The sequence below is a fragment of the Brassica napus genome, chromosome A6, assembly GCF_020379485.1.
Source record: "Brassica napus cultivar Da-Ae chromosome A6, Da-Ae, whole genome shotgun sequence".
In the NCBI taxonomy this organism is placed as follows: domain Eukaryota; kingdom Viridiplantae; phylum Streptophyta; class Magnoliopsida; order Brassicales; family Brassicaceae; genus Brassica; species Brassica napus.
In genome coordinates this window covers 21,260,786-21,283,624 of record NC_063439.1, presented here as the reverse complement: position 1 = coordinate 21,283,624, position 22,839 = coordinate 21,260,786, and the positions used below count along the sequence as shown (strand labels likewise).

The window sequence follows — 22,839 nt, the reverse complement described above, 5'->3', positions numbered from 1 at the left end:
GCTTTCCAAGCGCGGGTCAAAATCTAGTTTATATTAAAACTGAATAGTCCCAAGTATACTGCTTGAGTTTAAGATAATAATTGTTTGAGTTTAAGATAACATATAATCAAAATCGAAACTGAATATACAAAATGATCAACGAGGGCTTACAATTTCATATACCAATCTATGTTTCGCAAAACATGTATCTATATAAATTCTGAGAGCATCTTCATTTCCACTCTATAATTTACTGCAAAATAGATCGGGAAATAGAGTAATGAAGAAACAAAAATGTGATTACTTCATAAATAGAGTGATTTTTTATTTTTTGTTCATACTCTATTTCCCACTCCATTTTTGGAGTAAATTATGAAGTGGAGATGGAGATGCCCTGATACAATAATTTGCAGCCAATACATTTACGATATATATGCCTTATGTAATTACTGATTGTAAATATATATTAAATGATATATTGTGTATATTCTCTGCCAGCAATGAACTGTAGTGAGATAAGATAATTAAAAGCAAGGGAAGTGATCACATCTTACTTCTTAGACATATAACACCTAGTACTGATAACACCTACATACAAATGACAGAATTATGTTAGCGCCCTCTTATGTCCTCTATAAATAACAAATCTAAAAGCATAGAACCCACAAAAAAAGAAATTTCCACACATCAACATGCGCTTACATCAGATATTGTGGATACAACAATAAAGGGAGAATGGGGAATATGAGAAACTTTCTGAAGATGTTAATGGTGGTTGCATTTGTTGGATGGATTTTTGTTTGGATTATGGTTTCAACAAACGTTTTCAAAAACTAGTGGACACCCAAAATGACTAAGTATCTCAATACTACTTATTTTGGTCCTCAAGGTATTTAAGTTTAGAGTTTCTTGCTTTTGATATATATACATTTTTATTTATTTCTGAGTGTTTATTGTTTATCCTGATGAATGTGTGTAGGCATAAATCTAGTGCCTCTTACCGTTCCAATGATGTTCATTGCGGTTCTGAGTTGTGTTTATTTGCATATCCAGAAGAAACCCACCCAAACTCAAAGGTTTGGCTTGTTATGATTTCATTGTCTTATTATTGACTATATTTCCATATAAATATTTGTAACAAATAAGATTCTTACTCATATAAGTGCAGCAAATGGAAGATAAAAGGGAGAATGAGGAGGGTGATGATGGTTATAAACCCATTGGGTATAGTGACAGCCACCGAGTTTACTTTTTCTCTATTGTTTATAGCTCTTTTGGCTTGTCGCCAATTATCTTTTTTACCTTAGCTAATCACGTCAGTCTTCATAACGACGACAATGGGAAAATGTAAGTTTCCTACTTTTAACTCTCTGCTAGGTGGACCGCCCGCACGCATGTGCAAACATTAACATTAATATTAAATTGATAATTACATATTTACAACTACATAATACTTATGTTACATGTATGTGGTTAATATGAAAGATTCGATGTTACATATTGATATTTATACTATGTTCATATGAACAAAGAATACATTAGAACGTTTAGATTAAAAAATTCAGTGTTTTGTATAAACAATATGAGTTATGGAAAATACAAAGTACCTTAAGTCCATAAAGTAGAGAAACCAGACCTTAAGACCAAGGCTTCGAGTTCTGTCTAGATTAAGGTAAAACCCACACATCATATAAGATCATATTTCTCATATCTTGAGCGCCATATCATCATGAAGAGTGCTCTCGATTTTCTTAGCACCAACATCTTTCCAGTCTATTGAAAGCACTGTCCCAATAGATTCCACCTGTTGATTGTGCAAAACTGCAAAAGAGTCAATCAAAATGCCAAAAACATTGTAATCTCCATGAGAGAAGAAAGACTAAATAGGAATATAGATAGATAGATACTCACAAATGATTTGCTCTAGCACTCCTCATATCCTCATCAAAATTCAAATATATTTCACGGAAGAACTTGTTCAAAGCAGCGTCTCCTTCAAGCTTATCATCCTTGTATTCTTCTTCACTTCAGCTTCAAGCTTGTCATAGTCCTTTACTTTCTTGGAAGAAGGATAAGCCGGTCTCATTGAAACCTCTGCACCATTACACAAACACATAATATAAATTTTAAAATGTCAAGAGTCTGTGATTCGAACTTCTCATCAGGTGAAACTAAATAATAAGAAAATAGAAAGTAGAAAACCTGTTTAAGAAATTCGGGTATGGCAAAACTGCTTGTTGTTTGCCATGTTCAAGTGAGGCCCATGTGATTATCTCTGCTTTTAAAAGACTTTTCTTAATTTTGGTTGATATTACTTCATATATGCACTTCACTACTGCTCTCTGAATACACACCGCAAGCAAAAAAAGGTCAATACAATGTGTACAACTCAGAACATAGCATTGTTTGAGTTTAAAAGGACTGCTTGGTACTATCTAATAAAACGTATCATTTATATCTGATAAAGCGTATCTTTTAGATACATAACTCTTTGAATTGCTTATAGGTTAAGCATGATTATTCTGTTAGTTCAAAAAGTTAGAGTTCAAAAGGTTTAAAAGGACTGCTTGGTACTATCTAATAAAATGTATCCTTTAGATGTCAATTATCCAATTACATCTATAAACCCAATAATCTCGGTTTTACGCTTTCTCTCTTGGAACATCAGTCACAATACTCAGATGCAAAATCACTAACATAATTGACATAATTTACTTAGAAGTGTTTATCATGGAGGTGTGTTCTGAGAATGCATTATCCTTCAAACGATCACATTTAACACTAATCTTAAAACATCAGAAAAATATAATTGAGAAAAAAAAAATTTCACGCATAACCCTAATAAAAAAATCAGCCATGAAATATAAAAGAGATATTTGAATTACCTGAGATTTATTATCATTGGTTTCATTGTAAGAGCAAAGATGATTTACGGTTTCCTTCTCTAAGCCTTGAGTCAGAAAAGAGGTAATTATAACAAAAATATTTAAAGATGTAAATAATCCCCAAAAGATAATAAATTATATAATTGATAGGACAACGTCAATGAGTTTCAAAGTTTTTAAAAAGCTTTGAGATTACCTTTGGCTCTCATACGTCCTGAAGAGGATCACGCACAATAAATAAATTGTATTTGATTAGCATACACATCTTATATTATATTCTTGCTAAGTGATTTAACTTTATAAAAAAAAGAATTACCTTTTTCGAAAGAAATGATCAGTTCCTGGATAAACATAGTCGTCTCTTTTTGTTAGTTGAATCACTACTGATGCAAAAATATAGATAGAGATACAACATGGAGAGGAAGGGAACAAAAATAAACAGAAAAAAAGAATCCCCATAAAATTACCAGTAATGGTGTTCCCGTCTATGAGTTACTTATTGATTATCATACACATGCGCAAGATCACAAAAGTAGAATTTAAATTAGAACGATCAAAAACATATGAAAACTTAAAAGATAGATGCGTGAAATTAATGGGGATGGCATGATATTTATATAGCAAATTAGTTTAAGTTTCTAAATGTCCTAACTTTCAAGAGAAGCTATAAGATAGAATATCTTCTAATAAATTTTAACTAGATGGTGGCCCGCACACTTGTGCGGACTAATATATATCCAACTAATTCAAATTTTAACAAATTTATAATTTCAATCTAAATTATTTAATCAGTTTCAAATATTAAATTAATTAGAGATATAATTATCTTTTTTTACTACAAGACAACATAGATATTGGTTTGGTATTTGTAAAATCTTTTATTTATTCTATTACTAATCCAAACATGTAAAAAGTATCATCATTATAATAACCTAATAAAGTTTTATTATTACTTTAAAAATAATATAAAAGATAAATCTACAAATAAACCCTAATTACCAAATTATCAGTGAAGCCTATGAAATCAAACCCCTCTTCATCAAAGTCTTAATTGCATTTTATATGAATTTCTTCTTCATCGGAGTTCATATTAATACCTATTAACAAAATTTACAATAGTTAAAAACATACTTCTATTTAATAAAAGTATATATATCTAGCTGTAAAAGGTGTATTTTAATAATTTTTAACAGCGAGAGATCGTATTCTTTGGACTCATATTTTGATTGATAAGATAATTCGGTGGTATAAAAAAGAAGCAATCATCATTTTAAAAATAATAAATAAAACATTAAAACATTTAATATTAAAAATTAACATAAGATGAACAAAACTATAAAAAAATACTCATTAATAATATTTATCCATGAATATATTGAAAATATTTATTAAATAATCACTAAATATGTTCAAAACTAACAAGTCAAAAAGTTATTTATTAAAACTAATGATTGAGCCTAAATTAAATCATGGAATATGACAAATAATATTCTACAAATAATAAAACATGAAAATAATAAAAATAACCTAAACTTATGGATAACATGACAAGTAAGCAAAACTAAAATTACCACCTAAAATTATCTTAAATATGATATATAAATAAAATTACTAACTAAAATTATAAAGAACATAAGAAATAATAAATAACCTAAATTGTGGAGGATATGAGAATAAGAAAAAGTATAATTATTGAAAACATAACAAATAAACAAATTATCACAAAGTATAGAAAATATGACAAATAAGCAATAAGCAATGATAAATAAACAAAAATTATCTAAAATCATGGAGAAGAGGACAACTAAGCAAAATCACAAAGTATAAAAAATATGACAAATAAGCAATAAATAATGATAAATAAACAAAAATTATCTAAAATCATGGAGAAGAGGACAACTAAGCAAAATCACTTCATAAATAATAGTATAGATTCAGCTATGAGATAAAATATCTTCTAATAAATTTTTTAAGATATTCTGATTATAATATATACATAATTTTGGTAACTCAAATCTTGCTATATATATATATATTTAAATATTAAATGCATGATATTAAGAAATGAAGATATCTCGTCAGTTGATTGCAACTGGTTTTTGATAAAACAAATCCCAATATAAGGATTTAAATAATAGATAATAAGGAAAAAATAAGAAATTTTAACGTTAAAACCCCTCAACTAAGTTTGCTTTGGGTAAAAATCTCAAACTAAGTATTTAACGAAAAACTCGTTAAACTAACTTTATTTAATGAATTAAACTCTAACAGATGATAATTACCATTACTACCAGTAAATCTTTAGTCTAGGGGTTGCTGAGATTGAGTTTGGCTCTAAGTTCTAACGATCACCTGCTCATGAAAAAAGCGTTGATCTTTGTAGTTTGGGCTGACATAAGACTGGTGTCATTGCAGCCTAATGTTTTTTTTTTAAGATGAGAATGGTTTATTAGATTGGTCTCTGTATCTATGGAATCAGTGCAAGTTGAACTCTTTCCACAACGGGCATGACCAAATCTTTGTGTAGTTTCTTATTGACATTGCTTGTGGGTTTGGGGTTTGAATCGACGGAGAACAACCCGACGGTTTCTGCATGTCTTGTTTGAATCGAGAGGTAAAGCTATGTTAATTTGTTTTCTTGTTTGAATCTTTCAATTTTGCATGTGTTAGATTCAGATAAATGAAAGCCTTAATAACATCACATAATCAATTAATAGAACTTGTATCTGGATAGATGTTGTTGGAGCAAAAGATTAGGATGTTGGTGTTTAATTTGTTTTCTTGTTTGAATCTTTCTTCTTCTCTATCTTTCATTACACCAATCCTGTGATCTTATACGCGGCCGTCTCGTTGATAAGCGTTTACACTCTAGTTCTTGGTCTAACCACCAAGATCACAGCTGCAGCTCCCAACCGTTCGATTCCCTTCTATCCACATGTCAGCATTGGATAGAAGAGACAACGATCGAGAGAGTGGCTTTGGCCGTCAGCTGTGTGTTGTGGTGGTGGAAGCTTCGAGATGAAGTAGAGGCTTTGGTTGGTGTGTAACGGAGCGGAAGTACCGTTTAAGTAACCGATAACACGATGATCCTATTTAGTCTGCGAATGCCGAAGATCAAAGTCTTCTTGTAATCGTTGAGAACACCAATGTTCTAGCCGATTGCAAGGATTTAAGAGATGTTGTAAAACAAAGCTCTAAGTTTTATAAAATATTAATCAAGTTGTGTCTTCTCACAAAGTTGAGAGATCACTTATATAAGGACGTGAGAAAATCTAAACATAGTAGAGATGTGATCGAATGATCCTTATCTCAAATAAAACCAATAATAGATAATTAGGAAAAGGAAATAAAGAAAACCAAAACCTATAAGGATTAGGATGTACGCTACATCAGGTCCCCTCCCGTACGAGAGATTCGTCCACGAATCCAGACAGGAGATCATCATCTGGCTCGTGCTTGAACAGGTGCTTGACGTTGAAGACATCTGCGGTGTGAATGTGCTGAGGTAGTGCAAGGCGATAAGCATTTGGGTTGATCTTCTCAATGACCTCGACAGGACCAATTTTCCGAGGTTTCAACTTGTTATATTGGCCAACTGCAAACCGTTCCTTAGTAAGAACCGCCCAAACCATATCACCAACCTGAAAATGAACTTCTCGTCGATGTTTATCAGCTGCCCGCTTATACTTGATTGCAGTCCCTTGTAAGTTGTCTTGCGCGCGAGCATGTATTGTGGTGAGTTCGTCGATAAGCTCCACAGCACGCCCATGGAACTCGCCGGACTGAGGAAGAGTCGTTAAGGACAAAGGCCCGCGAGGAACCACTCCATAAACTACCTGGAGAGGGCTGAATCCGAGGCTCCTGTTATTGGCATGGTTGTGAGCGAACTCGGCCTGACACAAAACTGAATCCCAAGACCGCAGGTTCTCTCCCACCAAACACCGTAACATGTTTCCTAAACTTCGATTAGTTACCTCCGTTTGGCCGTCAGATTGTGGATGGTAAGCGGAGCTCATATTTAAACTTGTTTTGAATAGCTTCCAAAGAGAACGCCAAAAATGGCTAATGAACCTCGAATCGCGGTCGGAAACAATAGAAACAGGCAGGCCGTGCAGGCGATATATTTCTCGAAAGAAAAGCTGAGCAACTTGAACGGCATCTGTAGTCTTTTTACAAGGAATAAAGTGCGCCATCTTCGAGAAACGATCAACCACGACAAAGATAGAATCATTCCCCCGTTGAGTTCGAGGTAGGCCGAGCACGAAATCCATACTGATGTCACTCCAAGGTTGTGTAGGTATAGGTAAAGGTAGATATAAGCCAGCATTGGTGGCGTTGCCCTTACCCTGTTGACAAGTAACACAACGAGCTAGGAACCGTTCGACATCGCGGTGCAACGTAGGCCAGAAGTATGACTCTGTAACAAGTTTAAGAGTCCTGTCCCTTCCAATGTGGCCTTCGCTATGTAGTTCTTTAATAATCTGGAGACGAAGGCTGCACTCGGGGACACATATGCGGTTGTTTTTGAAGATGAAACCGTCCACCAGTGAATAATCTGATCGAACCGCATGAGTAAGGTCCAACCAAATCGATCCGAAAAAAGGATATGTAGCATACATCGTCGCAAAAATCTCGAACCCTGGTACCGAAACAGAAAGCGTAGAGACCAAGGCATGACGGCGACTCAACGCATCCGCAACCTTATTAAGCTTCCCACATTGATGCTTGATCACGAATGTAACTTGTTGCAGGTAAGCCGTCCAAGATGCATGCCGTGACGAGATCTTGTCTTGTGTACCAAGATATTTTAAAGCCACATAATCAGTAAACAAGACGAATTCCTTGTGTGCAAGATAGTGGCGCCAATGTTTGATAGCTTGAACGATCGCGTAGAACTCTATATCATAAGTACTGTAACGTACACGGGATCCCGCCAATTTCTCGCTATAGTAAGCGATAGGGCGCCCATGTTGGCTCAAAATAGCACCGACCCCGAGTTTAGATGCATCACAATGTAACTCAAATGGTGCCTCAAAATCAGGAAGAATCAAAATAGGGGATGTCGTGAGCTTCTTTTTGATGATGGTGAATGCCTCAGCTGCCTCCGATGACCAGTTAAACGTAGTGTTCTTCATGCAGTCCGTAATTGGAGACATGATGGCACTAAAATTATGAACAAACCGACGATAGAAAGAAGCTAGTCCGTGAAAGCTGCGAACTTCAGAGATTGTTGTTGGTGTAGGCCAAGAGGCTACAGCGTCGACCTTGAGAGGATCAACTCGTAAACCTTCTGCCGAGACAACATAGCCGAGAAACAAGACCTCGGAAACTCCAAACTCACACTTATGCTTTGCAATGAACAGATTCTCCTTGCGCAAGGCTAATAAAACATCCTGAAGGTGCTGAAGATGTTCTTCTAACGTCGTACTAAATATGAGGATGTCATCGAAGTAGACGACCACAAAACGTCCAATGAAAGGACGCAGGGCTTGATTCATCACTCGCATGAACGTGCTAGGAGCGTTGGATAATCCAAACGGCATGACTAACCATTCAAAAAGACCTTCGCGAGTTTTGAAAGCAGTTTTCCATTCGTCCCCGGGTCGAATTCGAATCTGGTGGTAACCGCTTTTAAGATCCAATTTGGTGAAGATAGAAGCTTTTCCTATTTGGTCCAAGAGATCATCGAGGCGAGGGATTTGGAACCTATACCGAGTCGTAATTTTGTTGATAGCCCGACTATCCACACACATTCGCCATGATCGATCCTTCTTTGGAATGAGTAAGGCTGGAACTGCGCAAGGACTCATACTTTCTCGCACATAGCCTTTCTGTAACAAGTCTTCAACTTGTCGTCTCAGTTCCTCGTGTTCTTCTGGACTCATTCTGTAATGTGCTCTATTTGGCAGAGCCACATTAGGGACGAGATCGATATGGTGCTGGATATCTCGGAGGGGCGGTAGTCCTGCTGGCAATTCGTCGGGAAACAAATCAACAAACTCATGTAGTAAAGAAGAGAATGCTGGTGGACACGGTAGTTGCGTTGATGGAGAAGGCGCAGTGGTGATGAGGGCGAACACCGGACTACACGCACGAAGTTCTTCTTCAAATTGAGATTTGGAAATAATCAGCAAATTCTGCTTAGATGGAGTTTGCTTTGTGTTGTCGGTGAGTGTGTTGTTTGCCTCCGGTGCTGGTAGCAGAGTAATCTTGCGTCCCTCGAACATAAACGAATGTGTATTCGTTTTACCAATATGTATCACTTCCCTATCGTATTGCCATGGACGTCCTAAGATGATATGAGAAACGTCCATCGGGGCTATGTCACAATAAAAAGTGTCTTTGTAGAAGGAGCCGATAGAGAATGTCACTAGAGTTCGTTTTGAGACGAAAACTTCAGCACCTGTTTGCATCCAAAGGAGACGATACGGGTGAGGGTGGTTTTCGGTTGATAGTGCGAGCTTGCGTACTGCTTCTTCAGAGATGACGTTCGCAGAACAACCCGAATCCACAACAAAACGACATATTTTTCCCTTGACCGTACATGTTGAGCTGAATAGGGACGTTCTTTGCCAAGCCTCTGTTGTTTTAGGCGCAAAACAATTTCGCCTAATCATCAGACAAGTTCCAGTGTCACCAGAAACTTGTTCTTCGTCAATGTCATCAAACTGGCCGTCCTCTGTATCATACAGAGGTTCGTCATTGATCTCTTTGTCGCAAGCTAGTAACCCGCGACGTCCAGGGTTGTTTGGACAATTAGTCTGAATATGGCCTCGTTCACCACACGTAAAACAACGGAGAGCATTAGGCCTAGTCGGTCTTGTCTCTGCTGCTGTCGTGGTGGATTGCGTCCCTGTTGCTGTTGACGTTGTTTCACGCCCTGGGGATGGTTTGGTATCGTCAGTAGTGTTTGTGTTGCGTTTTCCTGTCCATTGATTGTTGTTTTGACGCGTCTGCTGCTCGAGTAAGACTGCTCTCTGTCGTGCTTCTGAAACAGAGCAAGGATCAAACTGATGAAGTGTGTTTTGTAATTGAGATCGCAAGCCTGCAATGAAACGAGCTACCAACTGGTCTTCCGAATCGTGAATATCGATTCGTGTAAGCAACTGATAGAATTCGTTTGCATAGTCCTCAACAGAACGTGTTCCTTGTCGTATGTTATGGAACTTTTGAAACAAGAGTCGCTCAAAATTATATGGGATAAAGGTTTTCCGCATATGTTTCTTAAGCTTGTCCCACGATGCTATTTTCTTATTTCCACGACGTGTCCGTGACGTTTTGAGTTGTTGCCACCATGAGGCTGCGTGGCCGCGAAAACGAGTTGACACAAGGGGTACTCTCTTTTGTTCAGGGACGTCTTTGAATTCTATAAATTCATCGACAGCCACGAACCAGTCGAGCAGCTCGTCCGGTTTTGAACCCCCGTGGAATTCTGGGATTTCAATTTTGATACCCGTCGTCCAACGAGTGTCGTCGTGGACTCGGTTTTGTCTATCGGGTCGTTGCTAATGTTGTTGATGCTCGTCGCCGAATGGGTTCTCGTCGTCATCGTCTTGTTCATCAAACAATGGATTGTTGTTGCGTTGTTGACGCTGGCGTGGAGCTGCGGGGGCTGCGTGTGCTGCGTTGGCGGCGAAAGCGGCTTGCACTCCGGCCTGAACTCCGGCCTGAATTGCTTCAGCCATCGTCCGTCTCATATTGTCTTGAAAATTTTCCTGAAAGTCTTCCAGGAATTGTTGCATCTGAGTCCACTCGTTTGGGCGAGGAGCCATTGAAACCGAAGATCGATAATCACGAATAAAATCGTAACTAAAAGGTCTGAGAATTCTTTATTTCCTTTTTCTCAATGACCTCGACAGGACCAATTTTCCGCGGTTTCAACTTGTTATATTGGCCAACTGCAAACCGTTCCTTAGTAAGAACCGCCCAAACCATATCATCAACCTGAAAATGAACTTCTCGGCGATGTTTATCAGCTGCCCGCTTATACTTGATTGCAGTCCCTTGTAAGTTGTCTTGCGCGCGAGCATGTATTGTGGTGAGTTCGTCGATAAGCTCCACAGCACGCCCATGGAACTCGCCGGACTGAGGAAGAGTCGTTAAGGACAAAGGCCCGCGAGGAACCACTCCATAAACTACCTGGAAAGGGCTGAATCCGAGGCTCCTGTTATTGGCATGGTTGTGAGCGAACTCGGCCTGACACAAAACTGAATCCCAAGACCGCAGGTTCTCTCCCACCAAACACCGTAACATGTTTCCTAAACTTCGATTAGTTACCTCCGTTTGGCCGTCAGATAGTGGATGGTAAGCGGAGCTCATATTTAAACTTGTTTTGAATAGCTTCCAAAGAGAACGCCAAAAATGGCTAATGAACCTCGAATCGCGGTCGGAAACAATAGAAACAGGCAGGTCGTGCAGGCGATATATTTCTCGAAAGAAAAGCTGAGCAACTTGAACGGCATCTGTAGTCTTTTTACAAGGAATAAAGTGCGCCATCTTCGAGAAACGATCAACCACGACAAAGATAGAATCATTCCCCCGTTGAGTTCGAGGTAGGCCGAGCACGAAATCCATACTGATGTCACTCCAAGGTTGTGTAGGTATAGGTAAAGGTAGATATAAGCCAGCATTGGTGGCGTTGCCCTTACCCTGTTGACAAGTAACACAACGAGCTAGGAACCGTTCGACATCGCGGCGCAACGTAGGCCAGAAGTATGACTCTGTAACAAGTTTAAGAGTCCTGTCCCTTCCAATGTGGCCTTCGCTATGTAGTTCTTTAATAATCTGGAGACGAAGGCTGCACTCGGGGACACATATGCGGTTGTTTTTGAAGATGAAACCGTCCACCAGTGAATAATCTGATCGAACCGCATGAGTAAGGTCCAACCAAATCGATCCGAAAAAGGATCTGTAGCATACAGCGTCGCAAAAATCTCGAACCCTGGTACCGAAACAGAAAGCGTAGAGACCAAGGCATGACGGCGACTCAACGCATCCGCAACCTTATTAAGCTTCCCAGATTGATGCTTGATCACGAATGTAAATTGTTGCAGGTAAGCCGTCCAAGATGCATGCCGTGACGAGATCTTGCCTTGTGTACCAAGATATTTTAAAGCCACATGATCAGTAAACAAGGCGAATTCCTTGTGTGCAAGATAGTGGCGCCAATGTTTGATAGCTTGAACGATCGCGTAGAACTCTATATCATAAGTACTGTAACGTACACGGGATCCCGCCAATTTCTCGCTATAGTAAGCGATAGGGCGCCCATGTTGGCTCAAAACAGCACCGACCCCGAGTTTAGATGCATCACAATGTAACTCAAATGGTGCCTCAAAATCAGGAAGAATCAAAATAGGGGATGTCGTGAGCTTCTTTTTGATGATGGTGAATGCCTCAGCTGCCTCCGATGACCAGTTAAACGTAGTGTTCTTCATGCAGTCCGTAATTGGAGACATGATGGCACTAAAATTATGAACAAACCGACGATAGAAAGAAGCTAGTCCGTGAAAGCTGCGAACTTCAGAGATTGTTGTTGGTGTAGGCCAAGAGGCTACAGTGTCGACATTGAGAAGATCAACCCAAATGCTTATCGCCTTGCACTACCTCAGCACATTCACACCGCAGATGTCTTCAACGTCAAGCACCTGTTCAAGCACGAGCCAGATGATGATCTCCTGTCTGGATTCGTGGACGAATCTCTCGTACGGGAGGGGACCTGATGTAGCGTACATCCTAATCCTTATAGGTTTTGGTTTTCTTTATTTCCTTTTCCTAATTATCTATTATTGGTTTTATTTGAGATAAGGATCATTCGATCACATCTCTACTATGTTTAGGTTTTCTCACGTCCTTATATAAGTGATCTCTCAACTTTGTGAGAAGACACAACTTGATTAATATTTTATAAAACTTAGAGCTTTGTTTTACAACATCTCTTAAATCCTTGCAATCGGCTAGAACATTGGTGTTCTCAACGATCACAAGAAGACTTTGATCTTAGGCATTCGCAGACTAAATAGGATCATCGTGTTATCGGTTACTTAAACGGTACTTCCGCTCCGTTAGTTGGTATCAGAGCTGGTGTTTTGGTTTCTTAATCAAAACTCGATTCTGTTTCCTTCGTTACCATGTCGTTTGGGTGCTTTTACTATCATACGGATAATAATCCGTTTGTTTCATGTGATGATCTCTGTGAGGAGCTGAGAGAAATTCATGGAGATCCAATTTGGGATATTTATGAAGATGAAGAGATCTTTCTCCAAGATCAGGCTACGAGGAATCTTTCAATCGATCCACTTTGTTGTTTGGTATTGGTAGAAGATATCTATGACATGGACTATGTCAATCCCGTGGAGAATCTAACAAAGTCAACATACCATGCTATCATGACTGGAACAATATATGGAGAAGACACGTTGAAAGCTTTTCTTAATGTTGCCGTGCAAATAAGGTCCCTTGACACAAAGCAACAATATACTTGGTGGTGCGAAGAATTTTGTCTGGTTAGGCAACGTGAAGATTTTTGTCCTTGGAAGGTTAAAAAAAAGGAAAAAGAAAAGTTTGGTTCTCGTGGACAAGGTTTTGGAATTGAAGACCACGGTTAAGATTCGAGGACGAATCTTTCCAACCCGGAGAGAATGATGCCGAGAGAATATTTAGGAATATTCTAATATTTTAATTATTTAAAGTTTTATTTATTATTAGGATAATTATCTTTATCTTTTAGGGTTTTTATGTTTTCTTATATATACTAGGGGTTGGCCCTCCCTACGGACGGGTGAGTTTCCATTAAAATTGTTTTATATTGGAAAAAAATTGAATTGTTTAAATATTTTGAAATTTTACTTTAAATTAAGTATAATAAATATAATTTATTTTCTAATTAGATCATATATATTTATTTTGTTAACGTTTGACTTTTATTTATAATTCTTACGTGTTTGGATTTTTATTGGTTATCAACTATATTTTATGACATTGCACTATTTTATTTTGAGTATTTATTTCAGTTATATTAAGAAGATAAAAAATATGAGACAATTTATTAATTTTAAAAAATTTATAACATGTGTCAAAATTTGGCATAGCCTTTGCAGATTAGAATCTTAGAAGAGAGATAGATTCTTGAAATTTATTTACTTTTTACTATGTATTGTTGGTAAATTAAGATATGTGGATAGAATGAATGATTCAAAATTTTGGTTGAATTGAGAATAGAATATGAATTATAAAGTATTTATGGGGTTAAATTTATTATAAATATAGTAGTAAATTAAATTTATTACTTAATTTTCTATTAATAAAGTATTCTAAAAACCATTATGCTGTAATTTTGTTATATGATCTGAAAATGAAAAAAGTCACTTGTTGTATTATTTTCAAATTGATGCATATATTTTTTTTAGGCGCCTAGTAAGGTATTTGTACCGTTTGTTTGGTCTGGTAATTTTTTGGGCTTATTATTGTACCAATATTCATATTCTTGTATTAATGGAATTGAGTTTTTGGGTTATATGTGTATATCCTTCTGCAAACTAAAAATTCAAACAGGGCAGACGACAATAATCAAGAATGTTTTAGAACTACGTGCATAATAGAAAAATACAGACAAATAGCATAAAGCTGAGAAGATAAATGTATAAAATTGTAGCTGTAAACAGAGCTTCTGATAGTGATATAATAACATGTACAGTAATTGATGGTCACCTGTGATGCAGTGGTAAGAGTATCACGTATTGGTGTAGAATAACTCGACTGACTGTGGAGGTGTAAAATGACAGTACATAATCCTCTAATTTTGAAAACTGTATGGAAGTTGGGTGAGTCTAGAATATGTACATGTGGCTCAGAATGCAAGACATATGCATTAAACACTTAGACGGTACCAGACGGTGGCTTATGAATGCCCTCATATTTTGTGGGAGTTGAGGGAGATACCACAGAGATGTAACATTTTCTGCAGGGAAAAATAATTGGTTGGGTAAAACAAAAATTGGAGCAAATAACGTTGGTCATTTTCTTTAAGAACAAACTGACGCTGGCTAGCGACACAGTTGTCGAAGTAAAAGTGTGCCCCAAAGGTAGCATTGAGAAAAAGGCGACTTGAGAGTAAAAAGAAAAACCCCAAGTTGTAAGATGATGTGTAGCAGAGTTTATTTACAAATCAGTTTGAGAAAAATGTTTACCATTGATGTTGTCGCCAGAATTATCTTTGGCTCCACACCAGAGGCAGCTAATTTGTTATTGAGTAGGTTGGTTAGGACATCAAAAACACTCAGACACGTGGTTGTTTCCCTGTAGTGTAAGGAACATTAACAGAATTATAAACTTCCAGTACTAACAATACCATATCCCCATAAACATCATCAATGGTTTTAAATTATTAATACCTCTAAACCATTATACGTTGCGTGCTCTGTGTTTAGTCGTTCAAAGTTTTCTTTATGCTCCTAACTTTACCTATGACATCCTTACTAATAAAAGGAACCTTTTGAAGCTCCATAGAGCGTCCACATCAGCAAAAAAAAACTTCTCTCAAAAGATGACACGTGGCATAAAATATAATTTTACACTTTAATATTACTAATTTTCGCAAATTATAAATAATATGTAAACATACATCATAAAAAATAGAAAAACTATATTAAACATAAGTAAGATTACCATTTTTCACTTGAAAAAAGATGGCTTATCTCCATAATGTAACATTACCATTTTATAAAAAAAAAACATTATATATAATTTCGAAAATAATAAATATATGTAAACATACAACATAAAAAATGGAAATACTACATTAAACATATGTAAGATTACCATTTTACATTTTTAATTTAAAAAAAAAAAATATGTAAACATACAACATAAAAATCCTTACTAATAAAAGGAACCTTTTGAAGCTCCATAGAGCGTCCACATCAGCAAAAAAAACTTCTCTCAAAAGATGACACGTGGCATAAAATATAGTTTTACAGTTTAATATTACTAATTTTCGCAAATTATAAATAATATGTAAACATACATCATAAAAAATAGAAAAACTACATTAAACATATGTAAGATTACCATTTTTCACTTGAAAAAAAGACGGCTTATCTCCATAATGTAACATTACCATTTTATAAAAAAAACAAAAAACATTATATATAATTTCAAAAATAATAAATATAAGTAAACATACAACATAAAAAATGGAAATACTACATTAAACATATGTAAGATTACCATTTTACATTTTTAATTTAAAAAATAATAATATGTAAGCATACAACATAAAAAATAGAAAAACTACATTAAACATATGTAAGATTACCATTTTTCACTAAAAAGAGACGGTTTATCTCCATAATGTAAAATTACTATTTTGTAAAAAAAACATTATATATAATTTCGAAAAGAATAAATAATATATAAACATACAACATAAAAAAAATGAAAATACTACATTAAAAATATGTAATATTACCATTTTACATTTAAAAATAACAATAATATGTAAACATACAACATAAAAAAATAGAAAAACTACATTAAACATATGTAAGATTTTCATTTTTCACTAAAAAAAGCGGCTTATCTCCATAATGTAACATTACCATTTTATAAAAAAAGAAAAAAACATAAATATAACTATTTGACTATTTGTCCAACTTCTTCTATTAAACATTGCCGTTTTACATTAAAAATGTAAAAATACATTAAGATTTAAACATCTATCTTAAAATATAAAATATAGATATTAACTAAATATAAAGTATAATAAAGAGAAAATACTCAATATATAGAAAAATAAATAATAAGTAAATTTTATAAATATATAAATATACGAATTATATATACAATAATAAGTACATGCACAATTTTTAAAAAATGGAAAGAGTACATTAAATATTAAACATCAATCTTAAAATGTAAAATATAGATATTAAGTAAAAAGAAAGTATAAGAAAAAAAAATACACAACTTAAAAACAATGGAAAAAGTATATTAAGATTTAAACATCTATCTTCAAATATAAAATATAGATATTACGCAAATAGAAAGTATAAGAAAAGGAAATACACAATTTAAAAAATGGAAAAAGTACATTAGTATTTAAACATCTATCTTAAAATGTAAATCTATCTTAAATTATAAAATTATTAGTAAATAGAAAGTATAAGAAATAGAAATACACAATATAAAGAAAAATAAATAATAAGTAAATATATAATATAAGAAAATACCCAATTTAAAAAATGGAAAATTACATTAAGATTTAAAAATATATCTTAAAATTTAAAATATAGATATTACGTAAATAGAAAGTATAACAAATGGAAATATACAATTTAAAAAAAAGGGAAAACCTACATTAAGATTTAAACATCTATCTTAAAATGTAAAATAGAGATATTAAGTAAATAAAAAGTACAAGAAATGGAAATACATATACAGGAAAATAAATAATTATTAAATAATATAAATATATAATATATGAATTATATCTATAATAATAAGTAAATACACAATTTTTTAAAAAAATGGAAAAAGTTCATTAAGCATTAAACATCTATCTTAAAATGTAAAATATATGATAAAAGTAAATACACAATTTAAAAAAAGGAAAAAGTACATTAAGATTTAAATATCTATTTTAAAATATAAAATATAGATGTTACGTAAATAAAAAATATAAGAAATGGAAATAAACATTTTAAAAAATGGAAAAAGTACATTAAGATTTAAACATCGATCTTAAAATGTACATCTATCTTAAAATGGTAGTAAATTATATCAAAATGAAAATACCTCATTAAACAAAAAAAAATTAAAAATGTATAGTTTTACATCAAGAAAGTCCCTATAAAACTCATTATTCCATCAACCTCACACTATCAAGGAAAACTTCAAAGCACTCGAGCAAAAAAATGGTTCTACCATCAACTCTTGCCGTCCCAAAAACCTTTAATGATCTTGAAAGAGATTTTTTATAACAACAAACTTTTTGTTAGGTGGATTCATTGTTGGGAAACCCGCAACTTTCAAAAACCAAACTTATTCATGGGAATTGAATTGCTTTTCATAGACTCAAAGGTATTCTTACAAATTTAAATTAATCTAATCCATAATTTTATTGTTAATATTCGTACTAGCTCTTTCATGATCAAACCATTACAGTTAATAATCATTCAAGCGTTTATCCCGAAACACTTCCTTCCTCGCTGAATCAGGTATTGGTTCATGTTGGTTTAGTATTGTTTTTGGTTTATTAACCGGTTTAGGATGGTCCTATTGTAAATATAATTTAAGTTGGTTTAGCATATATTATGCTTAAAATAACTTAAATTAAATAATAGTAATATTATGCTTAAAATATAATTTTAGAGAGTTTTCAAATATAGTTTACAGAACATATAGGGGATGAATTTAATTTATTAAATTCGTTTATTACTTAAAACTAAGTTTTTTAAAAAACATACTGAGTTATAAATATGAGTACAACATGAAGACAAAAATATAAATATTTGATTTTCAAGATAAGAAATTCAGCTTTTATTCAGTTACTCAATATATAATATCTTAAATGTTTTTTTAAATATACATAATTTATATATATAGATTAATCTTTCAAACTTAAACTAATATATTATATATGAATAATGTTTTTAAATAAAAATAATTTCTGATTTAAAAAAAAAAAAAACAAATGGTTATTTTCAAATAATGGATGTAATTTACATTATACTATCATTTAACAAGTATTAGATACTTTTTGATATATCATTATTTTCTATTTCCGGACAACAATAAATTGTTAAACATCAATATCATCTAGGTTAAGTATACGAACAACACAAATTCAAACATCACAAAAAATATTTACATAAACATTATAATACAATAATTTAATCAAAAATACAATTAAAAAACAATATTCAAAAGAATAGTTATATACTTAATATTTGAAAATCAAAGATATTTTGCTAAAATTTTACTTACCTGGCCAAGGAGATCGTCCATCTTTTTACGGATCGATAGATTGTTGAGCATGTGGTCGAACCGAAAATACTCTGCAGTTTAATTAAATATCTAAAACATTTATTCAAATACTCAACAGATAGTTTTGCTAAATATGATAACTAGATAGCCAACAAAATTACAAAAAATATTTAAACAGTAAAAAATATGTTACTTTAACGTGTTAAAATTTAAAAATAAATTTTAATTATGACATGCATCTTAACATTTATATAAATATATATCATAAACTAAATATAAATAATTTAACAACTTAAATTAAAAAAAAAAAAATCCCGGGCGTAGCCCGGGTTAATCCCTAGTATGCATCAAAACAGGAGGAAAAAGAACAATCAAATAGAGGCATCTAAAGTATCCAATGACACTTTAGTTCTCAAAACTTGAAGCGACTCACCTGGTAATTAACTAAGAGGATGTATCCAATTCCGTGTACCAGCACTCTCATCGGAGGCGTTATGCGGGAGGAGTTGGGGGAGAGGAAGATAATCGATGAAGGGATTGAGACGGCGATTAGGGTTAAGGGGGAGAAGGAGTGATTTTTAGAACACGGGATTAAGCGACATATCTATCAAGAGAGGCTCTGTATTGGGCTGCAAGATGTTTAAATGGGCTGGAAAGGTAACTTAACTTTTTTATTCCAAGCCCAGTCCGGTAATGACATGGCAGAATAAATGGCTGAGAATATTTTGCCCATGTGGCATCCTTTATAACATCCAAAATTAGTCTCTTTTATATAGTGGGATAGTCTTTGAGGCTATGGTTTTATGTAATTTATGAATTGATGATTTATTAATAAAATTGAGAGTTCTCTCTTTGTTGTTCCTTGCTTTCGGTAGATCATTGGTGATCTCAACGAATTTAAGAAGACATTGATCTTAGGCATTCTTAGACTAAATAAGATCTTTGTGATTATCCTAGTTTTCCGGGTATTCTAAGAATCAACGGATCTCTAGTTCTATCTTATAAGGCTTCCGCTACATCAGTGTGACAGAGGCTAAAACAGCATTGTTGTTGTTAGCGTTGGTTTGGGTGTTGGAACGGTTGATTTTGTGGATTGGTGGCTATACTATATGGTTGTGACGATTGGTATGGTGAGGATCGTTAAAGGGTGTTTAGGTTTTGGAATGGTCTTGCTATTCGAACAAGTTAGTAGAAGTGATCCACGTGAAGTTTCTACTGTTACTCTCGTCTCTACAGCTTCACATGTTCACTATGAAGAAAACGAAGGTGACACTAAAGTGTAAGTCAAGTCACTAGTTGAATTCGTTTATTTTTTTTGTTCTACACCTAATATAAAGGTTCAAGTTGATATTTGTAATGCGAAAGATGTTAAACATCTTAATACTATAAAGATTATATGATAAATATTTTGATTAAAACAGGCTTTACATCACATTTCAATAGAATCTTAAAAGATACCACTAGCACACACTACTAAAAAGTATTGTGTTTCGGTTTAGGTTCCTCCGTTTGTTTATAAGACAATTTAAAACAAATTGATTAAAAGAACAAAACACTGAGTGAAATGGTGCAGATGGCAGGCAAAGTTAGGGGTTTGGTCTGAGAATAGGATACGTCGGTCACTACTGTTGGGCCCTTTTGTTCTTCCCCGTGACAAGAGCCTCAACGATTCTGCCACTTCTCGGGTTGACTTCCGAGTCAAGCATCAAATATCACATTTGGCTCGGACATATCTGAAACTTTCTCTTCCTCGTTCACACCGTCGCTTTCCTTATCTACTGGGCCATGATCAATAAGTTGATTGGAGGTATCCGTTATTTCTAACTCCATCTTATATTTTTAGTATTGTTAACAAATCAAAATTAATTTAAAAAAAAGGATGTTATGTAGCTATTCTATTCCGAAACTGATATTTTAAAATAATTTTTTTGGTTCTTATACATGTGAAGGCGTTTGCATGGAATCCGACATATGTGCCTAATCTAGCCGGTACAATAGCGATGGTGATTGGAATAGCCATGTGGGTGACGAGTTTACCATACTACAGACGAAAGAAGTTTGAGATTTTCTTCTACACTCACCATCTATACGGTCTCTACATAATATTCTACGTGATCCATGTTGGAGACTCGTGGCTATGCATGATCTTGCCCAACATCTTCCTCTTCTTCATTGACCGCTACTTGAGGTTTTTGCAATCCACCTAGAGATCTAGACTTGTCTCAGCTCAGATCTTACCTTCAGACAATCTCGAGCTCACTTTCGCCAAAATACCAGGTTTATATCTAGTTCATCCATTTACGTTTACGTTCAAATGAAACCACAACAGTTTTTTTTTAAACGCTAAATGAAATATTCTAATTTACTTTTTAAGGTCTACAGTTTGCAGAATTTTTTAATACAATTTTTTCAAGTGTTGAGTTTATTCAATGTAAGCATAACCAAACACAAATATTTTCGGTTGAAACAATCAAAACTATAGTCGTGTTTGATTTAAACGCAAGAACAATAAACTTGGGCTAGAGTGCCATGTTTAAGAGAGAGAGATGCTTCACGTTTTCAACCAAATTATTCTAACACATTGTAACAATCTAACTATAGGACTACATTATACACCAACGAGCATATTGTTTCTACATGTTCCGAGCATTTCCAAGCTTCGATGGCATCCATTCACAATAACTTCAAGCAGCAACTTGGAGAAAGATACACTGAGTGTTGTCATCAGAAGACAAGGAAGTTGGACTAAGAAGCTTTACACCCATATCTCTTCTTCCATCGATTCTCTGGAGGTTTCTACTGAAGGTCCTTATGGCCCTAACTCCATAGATTTGAGGCACGAGTACTTACAAGGTCTTCATTCAGTTTCTTACCATTATGTTTTCTAAATCGTTCTCATTTTGTAAAGGCATGACTCACTGATCCTGGTGAGCGGGGGAAGTGGAATTACTCCCTTCATTTCCGTTATCAGAGAACTCATATTCCAGAGCCAAAGCCAAAGCCCAAAACTACCAGATGTTCTTCTTGTTTGTGCCTTTAAACACTACCATGATCTTGCGTTTTTAGACATAATATTCCCATCAGATATTTCAGTCTAAGACATTTCTAGGCTGAATCTGCGGATCGAGGCCTATATAACACAAGAAGACAAGAAGCCAGAGACAGATAATGATCACAGATTTTTGCAGAAAAAGTGGTTTAAACCGCATCCTCTAGACTCTCCCATCTCACCTGTCCTTGGACCCAACAACTTACTCTGGCTCGGAGTGGTGATCTTATCATCATTTGTCATGTTTCTCTTGCTCATAGCGATTGTCACACGCTATTATATATACCCTGTTGATCATAACACAGGAAGTATCTACAATTTCTCCTATAGAGGGCTCTGGGACATGTTCCTAGGTTGCGTCTGTATTTTCATTGCTTCAAGCATAGTTTTCTTGTGGCGCAAGAAACAGAACAAGGAAGGAGAAAAAGAGTCCAAGAAGCAAGTACAGAGCGTAGATATTCAGACGCCTACGTCTTCTCCAGGTTCATGGTTCTGCGGCCACGAGAGAGAGCTCGAGAGCGTTCCGTATCAGTCTATAGTACATGCCACTTCAGTTCATTTCGGTTCCAAACCTAATCTGAAAAGTAAGTCATCTTGCATGCCCACAAATGGTTTATTTGAATGTACATATAAACATGAATATGATAGTTGAACGCTACTGTTTTGCAGAAATTCTGTTTGAGGCAGAAGGTTCAGAAGACGTTGGAGTGATGGTGTGTGGGCCAAGAAAGATGAGGCATGAGGTGGCAAGGATATGCTCATCTGGTTTAGCTAAAAACCTTCACTTTGAGGCAATTAGTTTCAACTGGTGATTGATTCAATGTTCTAACTATGTTATTTTATATTGTAATATGATCCTGTGGTGTTTATTATGATTTGCTGTTTAATTTTCTCTTAATGCAATGCAAAAATGGAATATTAATATATACTTATGTTATCCAG

General features: G+C 34.6%; 1 pseudogene; it reads left to right on the top strand.

The window, feature by feature from the left end:
• Window positions 1-714: 714 nt before the first annotated feature.
• On the top strand, window positions 715-22,821 carry LOC125575884 (annotated as a pseudogene).
• The last annotated feature ends 18 nt before the right edge of the window (window positions 22,822-22,839 follow it).